A 26774-nucleotide genomic window follows, 5' to 3' on the forward strand; every position below is an offset into this window, starting at 1 on the left:
GAAACAGAAGGAAGAAAGAAACAATGTATTGCCTAGAAAACCAGGCTCCTGCTTGGGTTCCTGTCCTGACTTGCCCTATGGTGATTGGTGATGTGAGAGTGTGAGTTAAGCAAACGCTTTCCTCCCCAGGTTGGCTGTGGTCAGTGTTTTATCACAGCGAGAAGGAAGTGATACATACGTTGGTACAGTGTGGGGTATTCCTGTAGAGGATCTGACCATGTTGTAGTGGAGGAGGACTGTAGAAAGATTGTGAAGCTTTGGGCTTCAAAAACCCATTGAGCTTAGCTTAGCTATTGTGAGTGCCTGGGATACAGGAAATACTGAGGGTGGTGCAGCTAGCTGATGGGCTCCTGGCTTGTGACATTTCAGAGGGAAGAAAGGGACTTTATCAGAACTGTTCATGGGATGATTTGGATTAAGAATCTGCAGAAGTGAAACCTTTGCTTTGCTGAGACATTCGATGCTGGTCACCAGGTGCTGAAAATGAGCTGTGTTTGATAAGGAATCAACAATATTGAGATGAAATAACCTAGGATGTTGTACTGGCTAATTTTATGTCAACTTGACACAAGCTAGAGTCATCTGAGAGAAGGGAATCCCCATTGAGAAAAATGTATCCATAAGTCTGGGCTGTAGGCAAGTCTGCATAGCATTTTTTAAATTAATGATTGATGTGGGAGGGCCCAGCCTATTGTAGGGTGGTGATCATCCATGGGCTGGTGGTCCTGGGTTCTCTGCAAAAGCAGGCTCAGTAAGTGATAGTATTTTATATTGCACTCAAGTTGGTTTGTGGAAATAGTGCAAACGTGGTGAAACTTACACAGATTACTTAACTTACTGTGGTGGTTTCCTTAAGTGAAAATTGGATCTGGATCATGAAATCTGCCTGGTATTTTTAATTAGGAGTCAATGAGTAATGGCAGAGTTAGACCACTGCCTGCTACACAGCAGACATTTGGAAAAGGTGTGTGTGTGTGTGTGTGTGTGTGTGTGTGTGTGTGTGTGTAATAAAGAGACAGAGAGAGGCAGGCACAGAGACACAGATAGACAGGCACACACACAGAGGTACACACAGAGAAAGGAACTCATACAAAGATAGTACTCAGGGGCACACATATATAGAGGGGGTTATGACATATAATGTTATTTAATCGTTTGTTGTTGAGACATATCTGTTCCTGACCCCATTCTTTGATTCAAAAATGAAGAAACTGAGCATTTTTCCTCCAGGTGAGGTTGTACATCAAGGCAAGATAGCCACTGGGCAGAAATTGCCTATTAATCTACAGACAAAATTACTGTCCATAAAAAGGACACACTATGTGGACTAGTCAACTGATTATGTCTGCTAAGGCAAGGTTATCAGTTCTTCATAATTCCGCATTACAAGGGTTTGTAAGATGATCCTGAGCCAAACGGCCACAGACTGATGCTCCAACGTGTTGAGACACAGGGGACTGTGTAGGCAGGCAGCTGGCTCTGCAATTTGTTTCTGTTTTGGAAACTGTGTTAATGCTTCCTATATTTTCAGGTAAATTTTATGTTGCTCTTGGAATTCTATCAGGATTGAAGACTTATCATAGTCTTTTAGCCAACCCAAACTATTTAGCATTGAGAGAATATATACTATGCGAGAAGATGGTTTTCAGATAGTATAGAAGCCAACTACGACATAACAGATGTACAATTATAAGTCTTTTTAAGTTAGGATAGATGGCAGAATGCTTTATTGACAAAAATGATGGACTGGACGTTAGGTGTATCTTATGCTTTATAAATTACAGAATGGTAATAGTTGTGCTCAATTCATATCAGAGAAAAAAAGAGCCTTTTGATTGAACAAAGGGGGGAAATGTAGATTGATTTCTGTACACAGGTGAGGTCACTGAAATCTTAGTCAGATAAGGCTAGAGCCTGTGATTGGACAGTGGAAAAAGAAGGTGGAGCTGAAAAGTTTTAGAAAGGGGACAGAGAGACAGAGGAAAGAAATGAAGAAGAGGCAAGATGGAACCTACAGGAGAAGAAGATCCACATGGCCTGAAACAGACATAGGTAGCTATAGATATCATAGAAGGGCAATAGAGTAATGTAGAGCATATTTGAACCACTCTAGGTGTGCAGCTTGTATCAATATAAATTGAGCTTTGAGTTCTTGGTGTGGGCATTTTAGGGGTTGAGGATTTACTGTTATAAATTGGGCTGGTAAATTATAAGTCTCTGGAGTTTTCATTTTGCAGAGTTAGCAGGGGGTAGATGGCCAAGCAGTTTGGCAGCAAACCTGGGAAGACCATGGCTCCAAAAGGGGGAGGGGAGACCGTGTTGCCAGCGCATAGCCAGCAATAGCAGAGATTTTTAATTATTACACACACACAGAGAGAGAGAGAGAGAGAGAGAGAGAGAGAGAGAGAGAGAGAGAGAGACAGACAGACAGACAGACAGACAGAGACAGAGAGAAACAGAGACACAGAGAGACACAGAGAGAGACACAGACAGGCTGCCTGTGTAGCTGAGGCCCCAGCTTTGCAAATAAAAGTGATTATTTCCAGCAAGGCTTAGGGTGGCTACATGAGCAAAGGCCTCTCTCTCTCTCTCTCTCTCTCTCTCTCTCTCTCTCTCTCTCTCTCTCTCTGTGTGTGTGTGTGTGTGTGTGTGTGTGTGTGTGTGTGTGCATGTGCATGTATGTAGGTATACATGTGAAGGTATGAGTGTATGGCTTCTTCCATCATCAAAATATGTCTTACTGTACCTCAGGATCTTACTGCTTTCCTCTCTGGGTTCCCTGTTTCTGCCTCTTTCTCCATCATGGTTTTGCTCACTTATCCCAGTTTTTTATCCTTACTAGGCCTAGTTTGGTTTCTGTATCTGAATGCTCCAGCCAGCAAAGAGATATTTTCTTTCTAACTTTGCCCCTGGTTGCTTTTGGGACTAATGCAAGTCTTGGGGGCACAAGGAAGGGTTCAATGGGTAAAAGTCTTGCTGCTCAAACATTAAGACCTGATTTCAGGTCTCTAGCAGTCTTGTAAACAGCTGGGTCCAGTGGTACAAGTCTGTAATTCCAGTGCTGGGGAGGTAAAAACAGGAGAATTTCTGGAAGTCTCTGTTCAGCTAGTCTAGTTGAATTGGTGAGCTTTAAGTTCACAGAGCCTATGTCCAAAAAAAAAAAAAATGTGAAAGGAAGATGATACCTGACTTTGACTTCTGGCATACATACATACATACATACATGTGTATATGTGTATATCAGTATATATGTGTGGGTGCATTTTTATGTATGTGTTAATGTGTGTCTATGTATATATATATTCCATAAAACACACACAATATATGCACACACACACACACACACAAAACACCTTTCTTCTAGAAAACAATGCACTGTGCTGTCATTTGCATGGGGTTCACTCTGGTAGCCATTCACTCACCTTTCAGAAAATCTAAGGAAATGTCTATGGTGTCCTGGGTCTAGTTAAAGGTCATGGGATATAGAAAATACCAATCCTAGATGCCAGTACCACATGGGCCAGATTCTTCTGAAGCTCTTGAGAGCTTCTCTCAAATCTGTGAGGAAGTGCAAGCCTCTTTCTTCTACTGTAGTGGAAAAATACTAGGTACTAAGGGACCTTTAGACTGCTTTCAGGTTTCCTAGCTGAGGTATCACAGAGTCTCTGTGTCATATGTAGAAGGTTCTATTATGTGGGTGACACCAAACAAGAAAAAAAATTTCTCTCCTGACCTGTTCACTAAAATTAAAATTCACTAAGAATTAAGTCTACCTTCCTAACTCCAGCTAGGGCTCTTAGGCCTGAAGGTGCTGTTTTGTACAGGCAAGAGAGACAGGGGTGTAAATATCTGGGGGGAAAGATGACTCAGACCTCCTAGGGTGGGCTCTACAATGTCACAGAGATGCCCAGCACCTGTCCTTGCCCCCAAACTACAGAAGAAGACAGGGGAACAGGGCAAGGATGATTCCCTTTCCTCTGTGCAAATCTCCCTCATTTAAGCACTCTTCCACCAGGCCCCAGGAGAAGTCTTGGAGGGATCCACCTAATTTTCCTGCATGCTATCCCTGAGCTTCTAATCCCATGCCCATCTTGACTGCACACCAGGTCATTGAGATGCAATTCCTATTGGAAAGCTGTCACCCAGTGGTGCCTCCTCTCTGGTGATTGGGGAGGCACATTGCTCACTTCCTTCAGTCTGAATGAAGGACAGATCTAGGCCCTCCTGGCATGTTCACACAGCAGAGTGTCCCCATGCTAGGAGCCAGCCAGTCAGTCAACTTGGGAACCATGACTGGAGAAGTGAGGATGTTTATAGGAAAGGCAGAAAGAAGGTGCAAGAGACAATTATGAGAGGGCTGCTGGTCAGCACCATGCCAGCAACGAGTGTATTCTCACAGTGTCTTTTAAGGGCAAGCAACACAAAGCATGACCAATGTCAGAAAGATAAACAATGACCACAAATGCATGTATGGCGAGTTTATGATACACAGTATCCATGTTTGACTAAGGCCATGACAGTCTCTCAAGGACATAAGTGTAAGCAGATGAACTTGGAAGGATATAAGGCATGTCTGAACTAAAAACAAAGACAGATGTTGGCAGACAGATGATGACCCTATGCAAAGGAAACATCTCAGTGCTGAAACTGGCCTACCATGTACCCACACCACCTGTGTGGATGTGAAACTTCTCAGGAACATGAAGTACACATTTATCAGTAGTGAGGGCAGCGTTATGAAATCCCTTACCCATTATCAAGCTGTTTTTTATGGTCCAAGGAACAACGACTTATCTGGTGATGGAGAAAACCTCTGGGAGAGCTACTAGACTGCATCCACGAATGGGGGGTCTTTAGAGGAGAGTTAGGCTCAAAGGTTTGCCCAGATACTGCATGGGGTGCAGTACTGCTGTGACAATCCCATTGTCCATAGAGACATAAAGGTCAGCAACACTTTGATCAACTGCAGGTTAGGATGGGAACACCAAGCTGGACAATTCCGGCCTGGATGGTAAAGTGATTCCTAGGCAGAAGCTGGTGGATTTCTGTGGCATGCTGCCCTACAGTGCCCTGGAAATCCTACACGTGGAGGAATGTGAGGGCTGCCCAGTCCATATCTGGAGTTTATGTGCCCCCCTCCTCCTCATAGTGGCCAGGCGCTTTCCTTTCCAAGGCAGGACTTTTATGGAGGTTGAGGAGGCAGATCACCTCAAGCGTCTACATTCTTCCTAATCTTTCCACTAATAGTTTCAAAGACATCATCGAACTGATGATCGATCCCATCACATTGCCCACTGTACACATCATCACAATTATCCCCTGAACAGAAACAGGCACGTTTACTTCCACACAGAGTTCCCCAGGAAACTGGAGCCCTAGCATTGTCAGGACAGTGAGAGTCATGGGGTATAAGCATGAAGAAATAAAGTCTCTCAGAGAGCAAAAATTCAATAAGGTGATTGCAACCTACCTGATTTGACAACACAGGTCACCCAGGAAAGACAGCTCCCACCACTAAATGAAAGCCTTGAAATGCATGCAGCCAGGCCTGGAAGATCTTCACACCTTCCCTGCTTTCATAAGGATAGATACTGAGCTTCTTCACTCTGTACCTTTTTCCTCACCTTCATCTAAGCTAAAGAAAGAGGAAGATAACAGTTCCTGGCAGGGAGGCAGGAGATATGCTGTCTGCTGCCAGCCAAAGAGGGCCCAGTGTCCATATCTATCCCTCCTGAGCTGTCCTGTGACCGATTCTCTCATGAGCAGCAGGTTGGAAGTCAGTGAGAATTTCGCACAGTCCAAACTTGTCTTCTATGGTAGCCTGACTGAACCTGTCCCGTCTTGATTTCTATATACTTTCTCTTCTAGACCAGACAATGAATCTACAATTGGCACAGAAATATTTCCTGTAGGCCCCAAAAGGAGTTCTGGGAATCACTGCAGGCAGCTAGTGGTGTAACCCTCACAGGCTCTTCTTCTGGTATACCTTGGAGAAAGAGACCCTCAAACAGGGAAAGAACATCCAGGAAGAGTTCATCAAATAGGAATAGGCCATCATTCAGGATATGGCCAATAGTCAGGAAATGTCCATCATTCAGGAAGAGACCATTAATAATGGCCAGCATCAGAAGGCAGGTCCAGCTTCCCCTGGTGACCAGATGGGAATGAGGAGGACACTCATAAACTGCCTCAGAAAACTGTACTGCTGCCTGCCATTACTGAAGAGAAGTCAAGTCTCGTGTAAGTAAGAACCTGACTCCAAGGAAAGGAAATTATGACCAGATGGGTGCACATCCTCATTCAATCTATCCATACTCCCTCTTGTCTTTTGTGACAAATGAATGCCACTTCTGGCACACTTAGGAACTTAACCGTCTATCACTTCAGAAAGACCATTTTCATAGAAACCCCTGAAGGGCCACCTCATGCTTGTCGAACCAGGAGTGGACAGCAGAGATGCTGATCAAAGCAGGGAGAAGTGAGGGTAGGACCTGGGCCAAAAGAAGCAGTGAGTCCTTGGAGAGCCAGTGGGGTGCTGTGGCACTGCAGGGTCAGTCACGTAATTCCTGTGTGTTTCAAGGTCACGAGAGCCTCTTTCCTGTGTCTTTCTGCTTTGAAGTCCTGAAGAGGACCAGCCCCAGCTCCATGGCTTGTGAACCACGTGCTGGGGGTTGCATTCGCTGTGAACTAGACAGCCCCTGCGACCTACGGAGCCAGGGCAGAGTTTCAGGAGCCAGTGTGGTCACAGGCTCCTCCTGCACAGGAAGAGCTGCCCACCCCAGCAGAGATCTGTCCAGGTAACATCCCAATAAAAGGGCTGGTTTTCACTGGGTCCCCCTCAGAGGAGAAGGCTGTATGCAAAAGTGCCCTAAAGCTGTATGTGGAACAGTAGCTGCATGCATCTCTCCCAGCCCTGGTAAACATCAGAGATTGTTCTATGGGACGTGACTGTCCTTTGCTCCCTGTTTCCTGTAGGGAACATGGTCTTGTTCAGGAGGTAGCCTTCTCTCCCCAGAGAAGTCTCCCTAGATGTCTCCCTAGTCAGCCTGTCGCACCTGCCCCCAAAATGGGTTCCCAGGTTGAGAATGAGTGCTGCAAGTGCCCACATGGGACTCCTGTAGAGGGCCGTCTTCTGCAAACGTTATTCATATATTACATTGCTTGAGTCCTCAGACTGACCTCAGAGCAAACATATGAAATCCACAGCTGTGGAGCCTCCAGGGGCATCTGTGCCCTCTCTCCACCAATTCTGCCCTCTAGTAAGTCACCTCCTGTCTCTCCATGCTTGTTCCTTCAAGGCCACCTTTCACATTGGCAACAGAATCCACCACCACGTGCCACACTGTGATAGAGTGATCGTTATCATAATCATGTTTGAACTAGAGACCCTCATGATGGGGCAGCAGCCTTCTGTGGTCCTGTCTCCTGACAACTTCAGGCCTCTACCTGGAGTCTGCACTCAGCTGGACAAATGCAGAAGGTTGCTTGCATTTCTCTGAGTATTTGCAGGTTGCTTGCTCTTGCCCAGGCAAGCAGCCATGCACATCCTTTGAGAGAGCTTCTGGGAACCTTTCCCTGTCCCTCCCACCTTCACATTGGTAAGATGTCATCTCCTGTGTTCTTTCTGTCACAACATGAAGCACACAGAAGCCCATGTGACTGACATGGTCTCTCTGACCAAATATCTCCCCTAATTTGAACACAGGACAACAAGGTTCCTGGCAGAGTAATCCTGCTGGGATATCTCCTGAGGTCAATATACTCTCCCTATGGCATTCTGCCTCTGTGAGAACATTCATATTTCTTATTTTCATTGTCCCCTGAGCAACACTAAGGTCTCTTAAGACAGAATGTTTTTTTTCTCCCTAATCTGAAAAGAGATGGGTATCTTAATCCACTTTAGCAGGAAGTGTCTGGAACTGGACCCCATGTTCCCCAACACACAATGCATAACTCTAGGAAAGTTCCTTTCATGGGTTCTGTGCTGACTTCAGGCACTGGACCAGGAGAGCTAAGCAGACAAAACCAAGGAGGACTTCTCGGAGGCTCCGCCCAGCCTGGGTTGGAGAGCTGTCCTCTCACCCTGATGATTCCTTGCCATCCATGCGCTGGGACATGGAAGCCCTGGTGAGGCTCTCTCTCTGTCTCTGTCTCTTCTTGTACATGAACAAATTCCAGTCAGGCAGGCTTCATGTGCTCGTTCTTAAACTGGGCTCCTAGGGATTCGTGTCACACTGAAGATGGCCTTAGGTGGCAAACACAAAACACAAACTTAAAATTAAAAATCACAAGTTATGGAAATTAAAAATCAACAGATGAACAACAACAACAACAACAACAACAATCGTTGAACTTGTTGCTGTTCCTAATGACAGACTCACAGTAGTATGCTAAGGGAATGCATTCCACCTACAACAGAGGATGGAAGCCTGTTCTTATGCCCATAGATGTATTCAGATGTCTCAGGCACACTTCCATTGTATATTCTGTCATGTGGCTCCTTCTACTTTGGTTAGTAGGAATAGTATTGCTATGCTGGTTTTAGTGTTCACACAGTCTCATCTATAATTCAGAAGGAATGGAACTCAGGGTGCGGCCCAGGCTGGCTTTTAATTCCTGTGGATCTTGGTGCCTCAGTTCCTCCTTAGGTGAAGTGTAATGCTGTTAGCATTTGTGTTTTAGTCGGGATCTCATATAACCCAGCAGGCCGCCTTGGAGCCAAAGACAACCTTGAGCAGGATTCTCAAACTTCTGTCTCTAATTCCCCAATGCAGAAATTTCAGTTTTGAGCCACTTAGCCCTGGCAAGTATCAAAAGTGCAAGGCCAGTGTAGGCAAGAGTAAGTTCCCAGCTGATTGGATTCCTGCCTGAAAAAGGACATACACGCTCTAAATATTTTTGAACTATCAGATCTGGTCTCTAGGGCTGTGGAGATGGCTGTTGGGTAAAGTGTCACAGTGTAAGAAAATGACAAGGCACCATCCTTGTGTCATCTTAGGCCTGGAGGTCCAGAGAGGCAGAAGTGGGAGCTTGCTGGCCTGAGATCACCTGTCTCAAAGGTCATGGTGAAAAAGCATTTGAGAACCACTCTTGGCCTACAAGTGTGAAGACAGACAGACAGACACACACACACACACACACACACAGAGAGAGAGAGAGAGAGAGAGAGAGAGAGAGAGAGAGAGAGAGAGAGCACTACCTCTGTGGTCATATATGTATCATCATAAATTCAGTCCTTATAACAGTATCTAGAGTTTGCCAACTCTGTGGTTTCCCTTTCTTCCTCACTGCTGACTGTCTAAACTTTATACTCATGTCCTTTCTTTTCTTTGCCAATGAACATGGACCCATGTGGATGACCCTGAGTTTTGAAATCTCTGTCTCCCCCCTCCCAACTAATTGTAAGATTTTTCTACCAAGCCTGGTTTACTCCATTCTGAAGGAAAAAAAAAAAAAACAAACACCAGGTATTTCTGCTTGCTGGGCAAGAGCTGTTCCAACTGTGATGTCATGCCTGAGGTCAGGCTAGCCTGGAACTCACTCTGTAACTGAAGACACCCTTGAATTCTTGCTCCTCCTGCCTCCATAGTCCTTAATGGAGTTAAAGGTCTGTATTGCTGACCCTGCCCTTCCTTCCTTCCTTCCTTCCTTCCTTCCTTCCTTCCTTCCTTCCTTCCTTTTTTCCTTCCTTTCTAGGTGACTAATTTTTCCTACTGAGAATATGTCCAAGTACTACAGACATGAGCTGTAGCCGGACTTCCCGCTTCTAAAGCTGCTGAGCCGTGAGCTGGTGGAGGGAGGGAAAGGAGGCTGTCCAGTGCCAGGCCATCTCAAGGAAACTCAGGTCAGCATGCAGTTTTCAGAACTGTCCCCGTGTGGCCAGGTAGCTTTGCAGGTGTGTTCTGACTAGCAGCCCTGAGCTAACCTCATCTAACTTCTCTGTGCAGCACCATGGACAGAAGAGAAGGCAGAAGCCACTACAAGCCTTAGCAGAAATAGGCAGCTGACAAAATAGGAAGATGAAGCCTCATGACCACTGTTTGAAGGCTTAGTCCCCTCACCCTTGGGTGATCTTACCTGCCTCACATTTAGCCAGTTTAGGAACTTTGTGGATTTTTCCTGTGACTAGAAATCAGAGCTATGGGGAAGGTGCATGCCTGTAATCTCTGACTCTAGAGGCTTAGACAGGAGACTAGCCTAAGTCTGGCAACAGCCTGGACTATATAGGGGGCAGTAGGCTAGCTTTGGTGGCAGTGTGAGACTTTAAAGTCAACAACAACAGGTCTAGTGCTACAGCTCTGTGTACCTAGCAGGCAGGAGTCCCTGGGTTCTTGGACAGCATGATATCAAATCGGATCAAGTGGTTCATGGCCAGAATCCCAGGATTCAGGGCAAGAGACAAGAGGACCAGACAGTCAAGGTCATCTTCCTACACAGAGTTTGAGGCCAGTCTAGAATGCATGACAATCTAAAAAACAAACAAACAAACAAACCCCACCACAAATCTCAGTGCCCAAATCTGAGAAAAGTGACATGGCACATGATAACAGCCACATATTCAGGAGCCCCTGAACCTGAAGTCCTCTCTGCTAGAGAGCAGAAAACCAGGCATCCATATGTGCAGTAATCATCGCCTGTGACTCATATCTGGAACTATCGTGAGCATTGAGTTCCTCACCTGTACAGAGCAGTGTGGACCTGTAAAGTAAGTGCTCCCTGCTGGCTCTGTGGGAGCCAGTGAGGACCTGTGCATTCAGGGCTCCTTGTTGGCCCTGTGGGAGAGAATGGGGAAGGAGGTTTGGAGAGCATGGAGACCACAACCTTTGCCAGTAAGGAAGGCAGAAAGGTTGCTGGCCTTGCATCCATTCTTTGGTGATTCTTTAGCACCCCATTGTTAGTGCACCTTGTTTGTTGGGGTCCCTGCTTCAACTCATACCAATGATGGGTGGGGGAGCTTACACTGGTACACCTACCTAACAAGATTTTGTCCTTCCTTTTTCTCATGCATACTATAATAAAGGACTAAATTCCTTTCATACCTGGGCTGCCTGGGAATGTCCCTGGAAGAAGTTGCATAGACACTCTGCTTGCTGTTCCTGGTTCTTGATGAGAGTTGGCTGGGCTGCAAGACAAGAGTGTGACATCTACAGGCTTGGCAAGATTTAGAAGCACAAGAAGGCTGGGACAATGACTCTGTGCATACAGTGTCTGCTTCCCATGTGAGATCTGAATTTATCCCACAGAGTGCAAGGAGAAGAGCCAGCATGCTGGCTGAGGCTTGTCACCTAGCACTTTGAGATGGAGACAGATACACTTCACTTTTTTCATGGTTTTTTTTTTGAGACAGTGTTTCTATATTGAGCCCTGACTATCCTAGAACTTGCTCTGTAGACCAGGCTAGCCCAGAACTCACCAAGATCATCCTCCTCTTTTTCTTCCTCCTGATTAAAGTCCTGTGCCACCACCATCCAGCTAGACAGGTGCATTTCAACCTTGATGCCCTTGCAAAACCCTGTGTCTAAAAGTCAAGGTGTTTAGCACCTATGAATTGACATTTGAGACTGAAGTACACGTGTACACACACACACTGTGTACACATAAAGTTGAGCATGCACGTGCATGTACACAAGGACACACCTGGAGAAGAACACAAGTTAAACATATCAAGTGAGAGTGCACCTGCATACACCCTAAAAACAGTGATGAAGAAGTCCACAGTTGATTTAAGCCCCAGGCAGCCTTTGGAAGGCCTGACCTCCTTTCTGCAGGAGCATCCTGGTGGAGAAGACTTAGGAGAATCAGACATGGCGATAACGCCGAGAACACCTGAGAGTTCTTTTATGGATGTGGATGATTGACAGCCCAGCAGGCCAAGCTGTGGGGAATCTTAGTACTACTGAGGAGGTTCCAGTTAGTGGGCTGCCAATGTGATCCCAGCTTTGTTAGCACTGTGGGTCAGGTGGATGTCTCACTTCCATGCAGCAGGGACCAGGCACCTCTCAGAAGCAAAGGCAGATGGCCCTGCACTGGGGAGAAAAGAAGGCCACCTGATCAGTTCTAACATTAAACTCTCCCACCCCTTAATCATGACATATTTCTTTAATATTTGAAATAAAATTCATATTGTTAAACAGTCATTTGTTTGTGATATTGTTGTTTGGTTTTTTTAATTTAAAAAAGACTAGGTCCAGCTCTGCTGTGCTTCCCAGGTGAGGTGCAGGGATCGCTCGTCCAAGTACTCCAGCTGGTGAAGGACAGGGCCACCTCTCCTGCTCTCATGATCCCAGGTCCAAGTCTGCTGCCTGCTGCAGGTGTTGAGGGACAAATACAGAGGAGTGTACCTCCCTTGTCCCAGTTCTGCCACACTCCTTGTACTTGGGCCAATTCTGCCACACTAGCATTCTCTGGGCTGAATAACCCCTAAATCCTGCAATGTTTGGGTCCCTGAGTACTGTGGCTGGCTCTGGGCGGGGTCAGTTTTCCTGTTCTCAGCCCTCTAGGGCCAGCTCTCCCACAATGCCTAGGTGAATGGTGGGGCTAGTTCTGCACAGCCCTCAGACATCAACATGTCCCCAGTGTAGGCCAGACCAGGAATAACTGCCTGGTACTTAGTACTGACACATCGCTGCTGCTGTTGCAGGGCTTTGTTAACATCTCGCGGGTGCCAGGGCCGGCTCCTCTAGCTAGCCAGAGCCGCGTGGCCCAGATAGCTAGCAAAGCTGGATGGTCTCTTGGCTTTTCAAAATATCACTCATCTCACCAAACACTCACTACAACTGCCCATAGTTCAACTTCCAGGGAATCTGATGCCTTCCTCTGACCTTCAGAGGTCATATAAGTAAAATTATATAGAATGTTTTCCATCACTATTTTCAGTGTCCTGTAGTACCTTTGAGTGTACTGTATGGATGCCTTTAGGATCTAGATTGTAAGGTCTCCTGGAGCTGGAGTTAGGGCAGTTGTGGGCCACCTGACCTGTTCCTGAGAACCAAATGCAGGTCGTTTGCAGACCTTCTGGGTTTCAGAGCCAGCTCCCCAGCCTGAACACTGTGGATTTGGAGTGTCTGCTGTCTTATCAACTTCTCTTGACTTGATTTTCTTGGTGCCTCTGCTCACTGTTGTCCTTTCCAATGAGCAGCTTTTAGTGTCCATGATCCTTTGTTTTGTTCTTTCAGTTTGCAGTTGGTCCCTGTCAACCTGAGCTATGTCATATTTTGTGTCAGTAACTTTTCGATCAACTGAAGGAGGAACATCAGGTCATAAGATTTTGGCTTGGCTACTAAAGTGATTGCTGGGCAGAAGTTGATGGATTGCTTGGCACATTGCCCTACTGTCACCAGAACTCACTCAAACTGAGGACTGTGAGGGCTGCCCCATCAATATCTGGAGTTGAGTGGTCCTCCTCTTCTTCCTCGTGGTGGCCAGGAGCTTGACTTTCCAAGGCAGATCTTTTTGCTGACTTGAGGCAGCACATTATTGCTGCAAACTCCAGCATTCCTTCACATTTCCATCAATGTTTTCAATGTCATTGTCAAATTGCTGATGATCACTCCCTGCAGGAGGCCCACACACACTAAATCGTGAAACACCCCTTGATCAGGGACAGCAAGGCACACTTACCACCTAGTTCCACAGAGAGTTTCCCAGGCACTTTGAGACCTAGCAAGAAGACCATGAAAGTCATGGGGTATAAGCTGGAGAAATCATTGCACCGCTGAGAGAGCAAAAATTCAATGAGGTGATGGCAACCTACCTGATTCTACAACACCAATCACCCAGAAGAGACTGCTCCCACCACCAATGAAAAGCCTAGAAATGCATGCAGCCAGGCCTGGAAGATCTTCCATAGAAATCCCTGAAGGGCCACCTCATGCTTTTTGAACAGGGTGTAGACAACAGAGATGCTGACCAAAGCAAGGAGAGGAGGAGGTGGAGGCATGGCCAAAGGGAGCTAAGAGTCCTTGGAGAATCATTGGGGTGCTATGGCCCTATAAAGCCAGCCCAGTAAGTACTGTGTGTTTCAAAGTCACTAAGAGGCTCCTTTTATGTCTTTCTGCTTTGAAGTCCTAAAGGGGCTTAGCTACAGCTTCTCAGCTTGTGATCCCCTACCCTCTTACTCCACCCTAGGGAAACTTCAGAGGTTGTTCTAGGGGAAGTACTTTGCTTTGCTCCCTGTTTCTTGCAGGGAACACAGTCTTCTTCATGAGGTAGACTGTTCTCCCCAGAGAGTGGGAGGCTCCCTAGTCAGCCTGTCTCACCTGCCCCAAAATACATTCTCAGGTCAAGAATGGGGCCTTCAAGTGTCCCTATGTGAGGAAATGTTTAACTTCCCTGTAGAAACTCTGAACTCTGAGGTCAAGTCTGTACCAAAGTAGAAACTAAGCAGTTGCTATAGGAATCAAGGCCAATTTTTCTTTTTCTATTTTATAATGAAAGAAAACTAAAAATCCAAGGAAGAAAATTATCTGCAATGAACACAACTCTCTTTTCTTTAGGAAAGTCAGATAAATGGTGAGAGAGAGAGAGAGAGAGAGTGTGTTTAAGGCTTTGAGAGATGTCTTAATTAGCAAACCAGATTCAGTTGCAGATGGGGTGGGCTAAGACTAGATATGACCTTAGAAGCTCCCCTCCTCCACCCCAACTGGAGAGAACTGTCCTGAGCTGGGGGGGGGGGGATGTCACTGGAGGTCAGTGCTGAAGAAAGCCGGTCTGCTTATTGAAAGCTTTCTCCACCCTGGGTCAGAGAGGCCAACGTACTGGCAAAAGTCTGGCCAAGGTCCTGAGAAATGTCCCAAGGCATCTGCATGAATGCACTATGCTGCCCTGCTTCCCACAGCAACAGCGAGGATGGGTGGACTTTCCCCTGCCCAGATGTTGTGGTGACAAGGCAGTTAAGTATGGTCACAGCTCAATGTTCTGGCAAGGAAAGGTGAAGGGCCAGCACTTTCAGGAATGGGACCAGTTTAGTCTTAAAGGAGACTAAGGTTGGCCACAGGAAGGTCTGAAAAAGCTCCTAGGAGGTTCTACTCCTTCTGTCCCAACTGGCTTCATTCCTTGGAAAGCTTAAGGTCCCAACCTCATTTTCTAGGTGGGAGTCCCACACAGCAGACCACAGGCTAATGGCCTGAGTACAGTCAAGGCTGATCCCTAAGCCTTGTTCCCCAACAACTTCTGAACAGACCCACTGCCCACTGAGCCAACAGAGAAAGGACACTCACTGTGGAGGCAGTGGCCAAGGAGGTGATTCTGAAGCACCCAAGGGTAAAAATGGAGAGGGTCTGGATGCTGGGAGCTGAAGAAAGAGTGAGGGGGTTGAAGCAAGGAGGAGCCCAGCTGGTGAGCCCGATGCATCATCAAGGCCCGGTGGTTCATGGCCTGGTGGAACATCTGCTAGGGCCCTCCATGGAGCAAGCCGCTGGAACAAGTAGAGGCAGTGGCAAGGAAGCCACTCACCAAATGGGGTGAGAGTAGTTGAGCACCTTGGGCCTGAGCAGTTACTCTGAGGCGGACAGAGCCAGCGGATGGAAATGGGCACCCCTGCTGCCAAGACTCCTGCCGGTGCCACCCAAGGACTCTATGGTTAAATCCCTGCTAGGCCGCAGGCTGGAACATGGTTGCAGCCCTAAAGTAAGGGACTTGCGAGAGCCCTAACACTAAATTGAGCCGCTGAGCAACGCCTGGAGCGTAGTCCCAGTGTCCCCCGGGGCAGCTCTGAGCAACCGTCAGAGCGCGCGCTCTGTGTAAGTCATGAGCCACTCCTGGTCTTCTCCCTTTAAGTCACACCGCGACCGCGGGACGACCCCGCCCGGGATCCTCCAAACTCCACCAGGTTTTGACAGCAGTTCTGCAAAAAGAGTTAGCAGGCACCTGCCCCGTGTTTACCATTGACCTCCCTACAGCTGTCACAAGGTGGGGGGTCGGGGTGGGGAGATGGGTGGCAGGTAGGGATGTGGTCTCCAGTCTGATGCAAAAACCAACTGGCATATTGGTACTTGATCTAATGTCCTCCCACCCTCTTCTCTGCAACTTGATTCTCTGACTCCAGTCTTGACCCACAGAGGCAGTCAGTCTGCTTTGAGCAGGCATCTACAGAGCCTGGGCTGGAGGAAAAATATCAACCTCTCTTCTAGCTTGAACCGCCGTTGAACCCCTCCTTTTGTCCTGGATGTTCTTTCAGTTCTTAGAGAACTTGGATACAAGCTTAGGATGGGGGTTTGGGGTCCAGTCTAGATTCTCTGGAGAACCTGGTCTGCCTTCACCTAACCTACTGGAGCTCTCCTGCTCAACTACCATTGGCCTCTGGATCCCTATTCTGAAGCTGAGGTGATGTTCCTGAAATTTCACATTTAATGGCTATTTAGGGGAAGACTGCTTCAAACAGGACATGCATTCTTTTCCCAGGGGCCAGGTTCTCACTGTGCAGGGAAAAGCCACAGAGCTCTGCAGCTCTCCAGCAGTCATCTATGGAGCTCTAGTGAAGAGATTTTGCCAGGATTGGTGGGGGCTTGATCACTAAATTGGCAGAGGTGAGGATCTGGAAGACGGTCTCCTTGGAGCAAAGTCTGGGCAGGAATGCAGGTTCCATTGAATAAAATTGTCTAGGCTTAAGCTCTGGGAGACAACAAAGTTCTGGGCTCTATGGGGGAGATGACAGAACAGGCCCCCTTGCTGGTCTTAGTGGTCTGAATCCCACAGGTCATCCTCAGGCTCCTGTCTTCTACCCTCATGTCTAGTGTGGGCAGTCTAGTTAGTAGCTAAGAGCTCCTTAAAGGAGGCAATCAGACCAGAAGCTGGACTGTCCTCATATCCCAGTCTTGCATCTAAAGTACCTGCTCAGTTCTTCACTCACCCTTCCTCCCTATGCCTCTCCTGGAATTCCCTAACTCCCTTCTGCCATCTGCAGGCATCAATCCCCTGCCTGGTTTCCTCATTGGCCTGGAGCATGCCGATGGAGCACTTTCTTAATTGCCAGTTGGTGTAGGATGGTCTTGCCTCATTACTATTGGGCATGTGATCCTTGGTCAGCTGGTCCCTTTATATAATGAAGGAAGAATGCCAGAGCAGCAAGCCAGGGAGCAACCTTAATCTGTGTTCCTGCCTCTAGGTTTGTGCTGTGTCTTCCTTTAGTACAGATCGTAAAGTATAGGAAGAAATAAACCCTTTCCTCCCAAGTTATAGTCATGGTGTTTGTATTAGTCAGGGTTCTCTAGAGTCACAGAACTTATGGGTCGTCTGTATATAGTAAGACAATTTGTTATGATGACTTACAGTCTGTAGTCCAATTAACACAACAATGGGCAATTGTGAATGGGAAGTCCAAAAACCTAGTAGTTACTCAGTCCCACAAGGCTGGGTGTTTCAGCTGGTCTCTGTATAAGCTGGAATCCTGAAGAAGTAGGTTCCAACACACGTGCTGGCAAGGCTGGTGAGTAAGTGCAAGCAGGTGATAGAGTGAGTCTTCCTTCTTCCAATGTCCTTATGTAAGCCTCCAGCTTAAAGGTGTGTACCACCATGCCTGGATGTGGAACTTGCTTTGTCCCAGGCTGACCTTGAACTCAGAGATCTGCTTGTCTCACTATACTGGGATTAAAGGTGTGTATTACCTTGCCTGTGCCTAGGCTTTTCATAGCCACTGTGCCTCAAGATCTCCATGTCAAGAACCAGGTCAGAAGCCTATGTCTTCCAGCCTCAAGATCTGAATCACAAATGTGCCCTGCATTTCTGGATTGTTGGTCATTCAAGATGCAGTCAACCAGTTGTAGATCACCAGGAATAGCTACCACAGTGTTTCTCACAGCAACAGAAACCTAACTAAAGAAAGACCCTAAATGAGACTAGATCACCCACCTGCCTCAGTCCCTTGAGTGACCCTCCCATTGGCTATCACTATAGAGACCAGTAGTCTAATTCTCCACCATGGTGCTACCACCTTAGACAGATTGCTGCCAGGCCATGTTAAGAGTAGCCCATTCTGATCTTACTTGAAGGTAGCCAAGTTTTGCTGTGAGTCCAGCCTGCCTTGAGATCAAAGCAGCCTCGTTCCCAGACTAGAATGGCTCAGCAGAGCCATCCATCCCAGAATTTTATCCACCTGACAGATCACCCCGACATATAAGAGGGTCAAAACACTGAGAAGAGTCAAAGGCCATCCTCTACAGCTGCCTCAGAGCTGGGAATGGGCAACTGCTCTTGTTGATTGGTCATCGGGTTATAAGATGACAGGCCCAACAGACATTATAAACATTAGAATGGACTGGACATTAGAAGTGACATGAATGAGAGGCCTAGTAGTGGGAGATGGCATTGATGCTGATGGCAATGGCTTGTAATTCTGAGAAAGTACCATGAGAGTTTTAAGGGCTTGAAATGAGGAAAGAACCAACTGTACCAGGATTTAAAATCCAGAGGGACTGAAGACACTAAATAGAGCTAAAATCATAAAAGGGGCCACAGTGAGCTAAAGTTGTCCAAACATTTCCATGGAAGCCATTTAGGAGTTGCCTTAGCCAAGAAGTATACACTAAATCTTTGTTTTGTCCTCAACTATTTTTGACACTGTGTGGTTTGAGAGTTTTCACTCTCCTTTCTCAAAACGTTGGTTGTGAACAGCAGGTTTCATTGAAGAAACCATGTGTGCCTCCCCCTTCAGGGGTGAGGACTCCAGAACGACCATTGATCCATTTCTTTTCTCTATCATTTTGAATACTTCAACCCATTGCCTTCTGGGATCCTAGCTTTCTGTCTGGTGAGAAACTGGATGAAGAATTCATGGTGAAAACATGACAAAGTCTCCTCCTTTCAGCCACATGGATGATAGTCACCCTTGAGTTTCCTGGGAAACACATCTTGTCACAGCATCCCAGTGTCAGAAGCTACCATTTTACTCTTATCAATCTGAATCTAATTTTAAAAAGGAATGGATTTTCTTTTGTATGGATGGGATAGCTTCTGCAAGCCAAAAGTTATTACAGAATGTTATGGTCCAAGTGAAAAGTGAACCATGTTATCCATCCACTGATATATGTTAGCTTGGGCCAGGTAGGTTTTTCTCAACTTGACACAAACAAGAGTAACCTGGGGAAAAGGAGGAACTCAATTGTCTTGTAGGTATGTCCCTAGGTCACATCTCTACATATGTATACATGTGGGGTAGAGCTTAGACATGGACAACAAGCCAATAAGTAGCTTTACTCTAGGCATCTGCATCAGTTCCTGCCTCAAGATTCCTGTCTTGAGGCCCTAATCTGACTTGGTAAAATCCAATAAACCTTTTCATCCCCAAGTTGCTTTTGGTTGTGGTGTTTCTAATCACAGCAAGAGAAAGCACACTAATACAGTATACATGACCAGGGAAGGATAACAGTCTGGAGCCTGTTGTGGTTCAAATGCTTGCACCTATTAGTATTAAAGTAGAAAGTGTCTTTTTTTTTTTTTTTTTTTTTTGGAGTATGGATACCAAATATCCAAGAAAAAAAAAAAACATGTGTTTGTACATTGGTCTCAAGCATGTGGCCCTGGTTGTGAAGTTGCAGGAAAAAAAATGGGAAATATAGCTTAGCAGAAAGATATTGGTCATAGAGGATACAGGGACTGGTAACAGGGTGAAACCATCTTCAGGTCTCTACTGCTCCCACTGACCAGCCTTTCCTGTCTTTAGGACAGAAAGTGAAGAAAACCGGGGGCAGGGGTGCCCAACCATCATTGGTCCATTTCAGCTCTGACCTCATAAGGAACCACTGTGAGGTCATTGACCTGACTAGTTCCAGCTCTGGCTGAGGCTGCCTGTCCTCACAGTGCAGAGCTGTTGCTTGGAGAAGATTTGGAGTTCTAGGTTGGTGAACCACTGCACTGAGATCTACGTGAATTGCTGAATCTCAACATAGTGGATTTTCTTCTACATTCCTGTGTTTCAGGTAAGAGGGGTTTTTTTTTTTCCTAACTCACTCTTGCTGTCATTTTCTTAGTTTGAAGTATAATTGGAGGAATTTTTATTTTCTTCATAATTACATTTTTTATTCATTCTAAAATGTCATATTTTACATGGCTTTATTGCTTTCACTATTTTGGAATTATGCTAACCACATAGCATTTCCAATCTCACAGTGACATTTATATGCATGTACACTCGCCTGATTACACTGCCTCTTGCACACCCCTTGCAAGTCCCTCCATGTTTCCCTTTTTTGTTCAGACCATTACCTTTCAAGTACAGGCCAAGTCACATCAAGTCGTCCTGTTCAAGGACTGACAGGCCATACCGGATGGTCTCTTAAGGAAGGGCACCAATGTGTCTCTGGGCTTTAGCAGAAAGCCTCCTCCTAGTCGGTTACCTTAGGATCTTCTTGGCAGTTTGTCATGACTCCATGCAAGGGCCAAAGGCAATGCGGTATCATTTTCTGATGCTAGCTATGGAAGTGGGCAGCTGAAAAGACCCAAAGATGGGATAAGTTAAGTCTAAAGAGAGCCAGATTTGCACTTTTGATAGGAGAACACAGTATACTGTGTCTCTGAACCTACTTGGGTCCCTCTGTCTGCAGCTGTCATCCCATGTGGTATCTTCTGTCTAAGGAGGTGAACGTGTCACTAGAGCTAGTGTGTTATCAGGCACAGAAGGTTGGGGCAATAATGATGTTGAAGCAAAGAATCAAGCCTGTGCTCTTGAGTTCTGATGGCAAAAGTGCTCAAAGAACATGTCCAGGAATAAAACCTGCCTAGTGCTCGAATGGTCTCCCCAGCACTCCAGAGAACCCCCTTCCAAACACCTGTTCTTTTGGAAAAACAAGAAGGGGTGACTTTTTTACTGACAAGGAGAGTCTACCCAAATATCCAAGTCAGGCTTGAATAAAGCTCCTTCCTCCAATCCCAATCTTTTCATCCTTTAGAGGAGAGGCAGTGGGGAGCAGAACCTTCATGGTCCAGCAACTCAGCCCCTTTCAGGTGCCTTCCTGTTTCCCAAGTTGTTGCTGAGGAAGGCTGGTCTGTGCTCTGTGACTTTCAAACATCAAATATCTGATTAGAGAACTGGCAGGTAGGGCTTTGGTGCCCATGGCTGGACAGCACCTGTGTCTCCCTTTCATTGTGTGATGGTTTAGCTTCTTAGACTTGAGAGCCAGTGCTTAGTGTGGAGTGTGGAGACAGGTGCCGCCTCCAGGTGACAATGAACATCTCATTAAGAGAGCATGTCCTCCCTAACCTCTGCTAAACTGCAGTCCAGTGCCTTTGGTATCTGTCATGTGGCTGGTTCTGGGTGGGTCCTGTGAGGTCCCTTTAATGTGTAGAACTGATGACCTCTGGTGGGAGGTGACAGCAGCTTACCTTCAAGTGCATGGAAAGGGCTGACCACAGCCCTCAAGCCTCAGTCACTGAGGTCACACTCACTTGTGTCTATGCCCGTGTCTCACAGAGACCAGTAATTTTTGAAGCGTTTAGAACGAACAAAGAGCATGCAGAAAACAAAAGCAGTCCTTTTTCCTCTTTTATCTTTTGCTTTCTGCTTTTTGGGTTCATGAGACAGGGTCTCCTGGAGCACAGGCTGGCCTCTCCATCACTGTGTAGCCAAGGATGACTTCAACTGCTGATCCTCCTGCCTCCACTCTCATAAATTTTATCATTACCATGGGCTCATCTTTATGAGACTCTCCTGACTTTCACTTTGTCTCCTGTCTGTCAGCTGACCCTGGAGCACTCTCCTCAGGCTGGCAGAGCTAAGTTGATCATGTCTAGATGTGTGGTGTGTGTGTCTGTGTCCTGCCAACTCCCTCTTCAAACTTCAACCCCAACACAACAGTAGTAAGGTTTGTGGCCTCACAAGCACTAGAGACTTGTGGCCTTTAGAAGCAGAACATGTGGCCTTTAAAAGGCCTTGATAGACTGATTCCATGCTTTTTCTTGACCATCTGGGAATACATACACAGTACCAGTTAGAAAGCAGCCCTGTGACACAATCAATCTGCTGGGCTCTTGCTTTTGCCGTGTCAGCATCCAAATGCAGAAGCAATCAATTTCTGTTGTTTACAAGGACAAAACTAAGGTGTTTTGTTTGAGAGCAGATGGGGTTAGGGGGCCAGGAAATGACTGTCTCCCACATCTGTTGTTTATAGGGTCCTGTCTGACTGGTGTTTTCTTGATAATTTTCCACATATCAGCCTACTGTTGCTGGGTGCTGGGCTTTGGTGTGAAGTCTCAGATCTAATGGGGAACATGGGAAAATGGTGTCATCTTCCTCTCAGGCCCACAGATGCTAGTCTCATGGCCTAGGTAGCCATGGAAACAGTATTTGTCACAACTACCAATGAGTTCAGGAACTGCCATCCTTTAGCACCCATCAATATGAGCTTAAAGAAAAAGTGAGTGTAGACATGAGTTATTACAAAATCTTCACAAAGGCTGGGATCCAAGTGAAAGGCAAATCACCGTCCGTCTCCTCGCCAGCGAATATCAGAGTCTGTAACCGAGAGCCGGCCGAGGCTCTGGAGCACATTGTCATACTTGAGATTCCTTGTTTGATTATTAAAGAGGAAAGTGTCCTTGTTAAAGTTTGGGTGTCAAAGGTCCCACTGAGTTTCAAGTGTTTGAACATTCTGGCCACCAGGGATGCCTTTAGGGAAATCGTGGACCTTGGACAGGCCTAGAAAGAAGAAGTGGGTCACTGGACAACATTGGGGACAGATATTTGAGTGTAACCAGCCCTCTACTGCCCCACTCACCAAGACCAGCCTTCTGGTCCTTGGAGACAGAAAGAGGAAAACCAGTGGGCTGTGCTCAGCCACCATTGGTCCATTCCTTGCTCTGACCTCAGAAGGAACCATGCTGGGGAGTGACAGACACCTGTCCACTTACAATCTCAGCTCTGGCTGAGACTGCCTGCTGTCCTTACAGTACAGAAGTTGTTGGCTGGTTGGATAGTGATTGGAGTTTGATGTTGCTGAAAGATTATGCTGGGCTTTCTGGAGCTCTTGGGCCCTGACATAGTGAGTTTCTCTCCACTTTGGTGACTTTGATATGCTTTTATTATTTCCTTGTTTGGTTTGTATGTTTGCTGGCTTGATTCTTGTGTTTACTTTTCCATGTTCTTTATTACCTTCCATTTTACTTTTTATTAATTTGTAAGAAATGCTTTTTTTTGCTTTTATTTTTTTCAGTTCAGAGCATTTTTTAATCAAATTGTACATTTTTACTTTTTCACACAGGGGTTGTAAACACAAAAGGCAGGATGTGGGGAAGGGGATGACACAGGAGCATAGGTGTTCAGGGGGATATCTTTCAGAACAGGGTATCAGTTAGGTGAAGGTTCAGGGGACAGGTCACTATGACTCTGCCTATGATTCACTTGTCCTTATCTAAGTTGGTACTATCTACCAAGGCTGCCTATTTACAAGGTCTATGACTACTCGGGCTGGTAAATTTCCACAGAAGCTACCTGCTTACAATAGCTTATAGCTATCTGTTTCAGTGTTTTTCCACAGAGACCCAAGACTTTGTGTTAGCAGGCATGTATGTCAGGCCTATTGCTGATTTTAGGCCTATGGCTGATTTTAGGCCTTCAGCATATAAGCAGGGCTGCCCCGACATCTCCTCCCTTCTCCAAGTATAGAAGGGCCATGGTGATTTTAATCTTGCCAAGATGGGGATAGAGGGCTGACCTCCAGTAATTAAAGGGAACCTTGTAATGGCTCTGGTCCTCCTGTCATTGTCCAGCAAGGCATGAGGGCCATACCCATCCAATGTCTTTTTCCTGGAGAGGGGATACTTTTGACATCAACCCCTATGCAGTCAGGCTTGTTCCACAGAGAACCCAGAAAGATATCTTTAACTTTTATTTACATTCCCTTGCAGTGATTAGCCTCACAGCCTAAGCAAGAATTCAGATAGCCAATCAGAGGGAGTTCTGGGTAGCCCCTCTCTGCTTGGTCTAGGGGCAGAAGTTCCCTCTTTTAGGTTGAGTGGAGATGGGTTTTGGGAACATTCTGGATAGAGTAACAACCTCATCTTGAGTCTCATGGTCCTCCATAGCTAATTTATGATAATGTATCTGAATAGGTTTTGCTACCAAATTATCTATCTGTTGTTTCACAAAGTTAGTCAACCTATTTAAGGCCCAGCGACCAAAAGAAATAAGCAAAAATAGCCCAATTAATGGTCCCAAGATGGAAGAAAGTAGGGTTGGCAACCATGGAGAGGTTGAAAACCAATTCTTGTGCCAGCTCTCATCTTTCTCTTGCTCTCTATCTTTTCTTAAGGCCTTCTCCAACCTTTTTCATGCTCTCTTTAACCATCCCTGTCTTGTCTATGTAGAGGCAACATTCTTCTTTAAGGGCTGTACACAGTCTAGAGCTGTACACAGTCTTTTCTATTGTAAAAGAGTAAATCAAGTCCAATAAAGTCCTTTGCAATTTTTGGAGATCACTTCAGACAGTGAAACAAGGGATTTTTTCAGATTAGTGATGTCAATCTCTAGCTGTTTGATGTCCTTGTCAATGGCCCATCAAAGGTCTGAGTAGTATAAGTCCTGAGGCCAGCATCAGGATTAGAACTTCTAACATCAGACATCATGAGTGATTCATTTTTACCTGGAAAGGAAAAAGAAGGGAATTCTCAGGGAGATTTCTCTTCCCTGGATGTCAATTGTTATTCATCTTATTTATAATTGGACCTGGCTTTGTGGGGGTATCTATTTATTTCATTAATCTTTTTGGTGGCCATTTAGCTGTGCCTTCTGTGGTATTAAACAGGCATATCAATCCTCAGCCCCATATGAGAACTGGGCCCAGGCCATTCCATTGAAGGGTAAGATGGTCCTTCCACATAGCTGTGGCATCGTTTTTATTGGCCTCGGTGATGCCAGAGGCAGTCAGCAGCAGATCTGCCATGAGCTTTCAGTTTTAGAAAATTAAAAGTGAACAAGGCATGATAGAAAGTATTTCTGGGAGACTCCTTCTGGGGCATACAGTTCCTCCTCTTTTGTTTTTAAAGCCAATTTTTCAGAGTTCTTGTAAAATCAGGGCAGAAGCACCAGAAGCTGCTCCTTCCACATTCAGAGAGTCATGAAGACATTATTTTTAAAAATATAAATTATAAATCGGGGCTGGAGAAATGGCTCAAAGGTTAAGAGCACTGTCAGCTCTTCCAGAAGTCCTGAGTTCAATTCCCAGCACCCACATGGTGGCTCACAACCATCTAAAATGAGATCTGGTGCCCTCTTCTGGCCTGCAGGCCTACATGCAGGCAGAACTCTGTATACATAATAAATAAATCATATATATATATATATATATATATATATATATATATATATATAAAATCTCTTTTGTCAAAGGACTGTTATAAAACAGCCAACAACTAATCAATCTATATAATATATCAATTAATGATAGCTTCTTCTACTTTTTGTAAAATTACTCCTCTTTTGTCAATTAATTGTTGAGGGAAATTAGGATTTGCATCTCTCTTGAGAATATTAAACAAAGACTTAAATTCTTTTGTGGAAAACTTAAAATAAGATCTTAGCCAATTAGCATCTCCTAGAAACTTTTGCAAATAATTTGAAATAAGTAATGCTTTTAAGTTGAATATTTTACTGTTGTCATTTTGTGTGTGAGTGTTTTGCCTCTATGTATGTCTGAGCACTACATCCCTGGTGCCTTTGTAGCAGTCAGAAGAGGGAGTTAGACTTTCTGGAACTGGGTTATAGGTGGTTGTGAGCCTCTTACTTCACACCTGGTATTAAATTCATAACATAATTGGGTTTTTAAAGAATCCAAACATTCATTACAACTGCCCATAGTTAAACTTCCAGAGAATCTGATGCCTTCCTCTGACCTTCAGGGGTCATATAAGTAAAATTATATAGAATGCTTTCCATCACTATTTTCAGTGTCCTGTAGTACCTTTGAGTGTGCTGTATGGATGCCTTTAGGATCTAGATTGTAAGGTCTCCTGGAGCTGGAGTTAGGGCAGTTGTGGGCCACCTGACCTGTTCCTGAGAACCAAATGCAGGTCTTTTGCAGGAGTAGCAGACCTTCTGGGTTCCAGAGCCAGCTCCCTAGCCTGAACACTATGGATTTGGAGTGTCTGTTGTCTTATCAATTTCTCTTGAGCCTGATTTTCTTGGTGCCTCTGCTCATGGTGCTTGCTGACATCAGATGAGAGGACTGTTGTCCTTTCCAGTGAGCAGCTTTTAGTGTCCATGATCCTTTGTTTTGTTCTTTTAGTTTGCAGTTGGTCCCTGTCAACCTCAACTATATCATATTTTTTGTCAACAATATTTTGATCAACTTCAGGGGGAATGCCAAGGTGTGAGATTTTGGCCTGGCTACTAAAGTGATTGCTGGGCAGAGGCTGATGGATTTCTTTGGCATACTGCTGTACTGTGCATCAGAACTGATTCAGGCTGAGGACTATGAGGGCTGCCCCATCAATATCTGGAGTTGAGTGGTCCTCCTACTCGTCCTCATGGAGGCCTGGAGCTTGCCTTTTCAAGGTAGGTATTCTACTGCCTGAGACAGCCACCATTGTGCAAACACCAGCATTCCTCCTCATGTTTCCATTGATATTGTCAATGCTGTCATCAAACTGCTGATCGTCAGTCCCTGCAGGAGGCCCCCACACACTAAATCATGAAATACCCCTTGATCAGGGACAGCAAGGCACACTTACCACCTAATTCCACAGAGAGTTTCCCAGGCACCCAAGCCCTAGCATTGTCAGGACCACAAGAGTCATGGGGTATAAACCTGAGAAATCACCCAGTTCCTGAGAGAGCAAAAATTCAATGA

General features: G+C 45.7%; 1 pseudogene; it reads left to right on the plus strand.

Annotated features, from left to right (window-relative positions):
* Positions 1-2478: 2478 nt before the first annotated feature.
* On the plus strand, positions 2479-26774 carry LOC117715681 (sperm motility kinase-like; annotated as a pseudogene).

This window comes from Arvicanthis niloticus, chromosome 9 (genome assembly GCF_011762505.2).
Source record: "Arvicanthis niloticus isolate mArvNil1 chromosome 9, mArvNil1.pat.X, whole genome shotgun sequence".
Classification (NCBI taxonomy): domain Eukaryota; kingdom Metazoa; phylum Chordata; class Mammalia; order Rodentia; family Muridae; genus Arvicanthis; species Arvicanthis niloticus.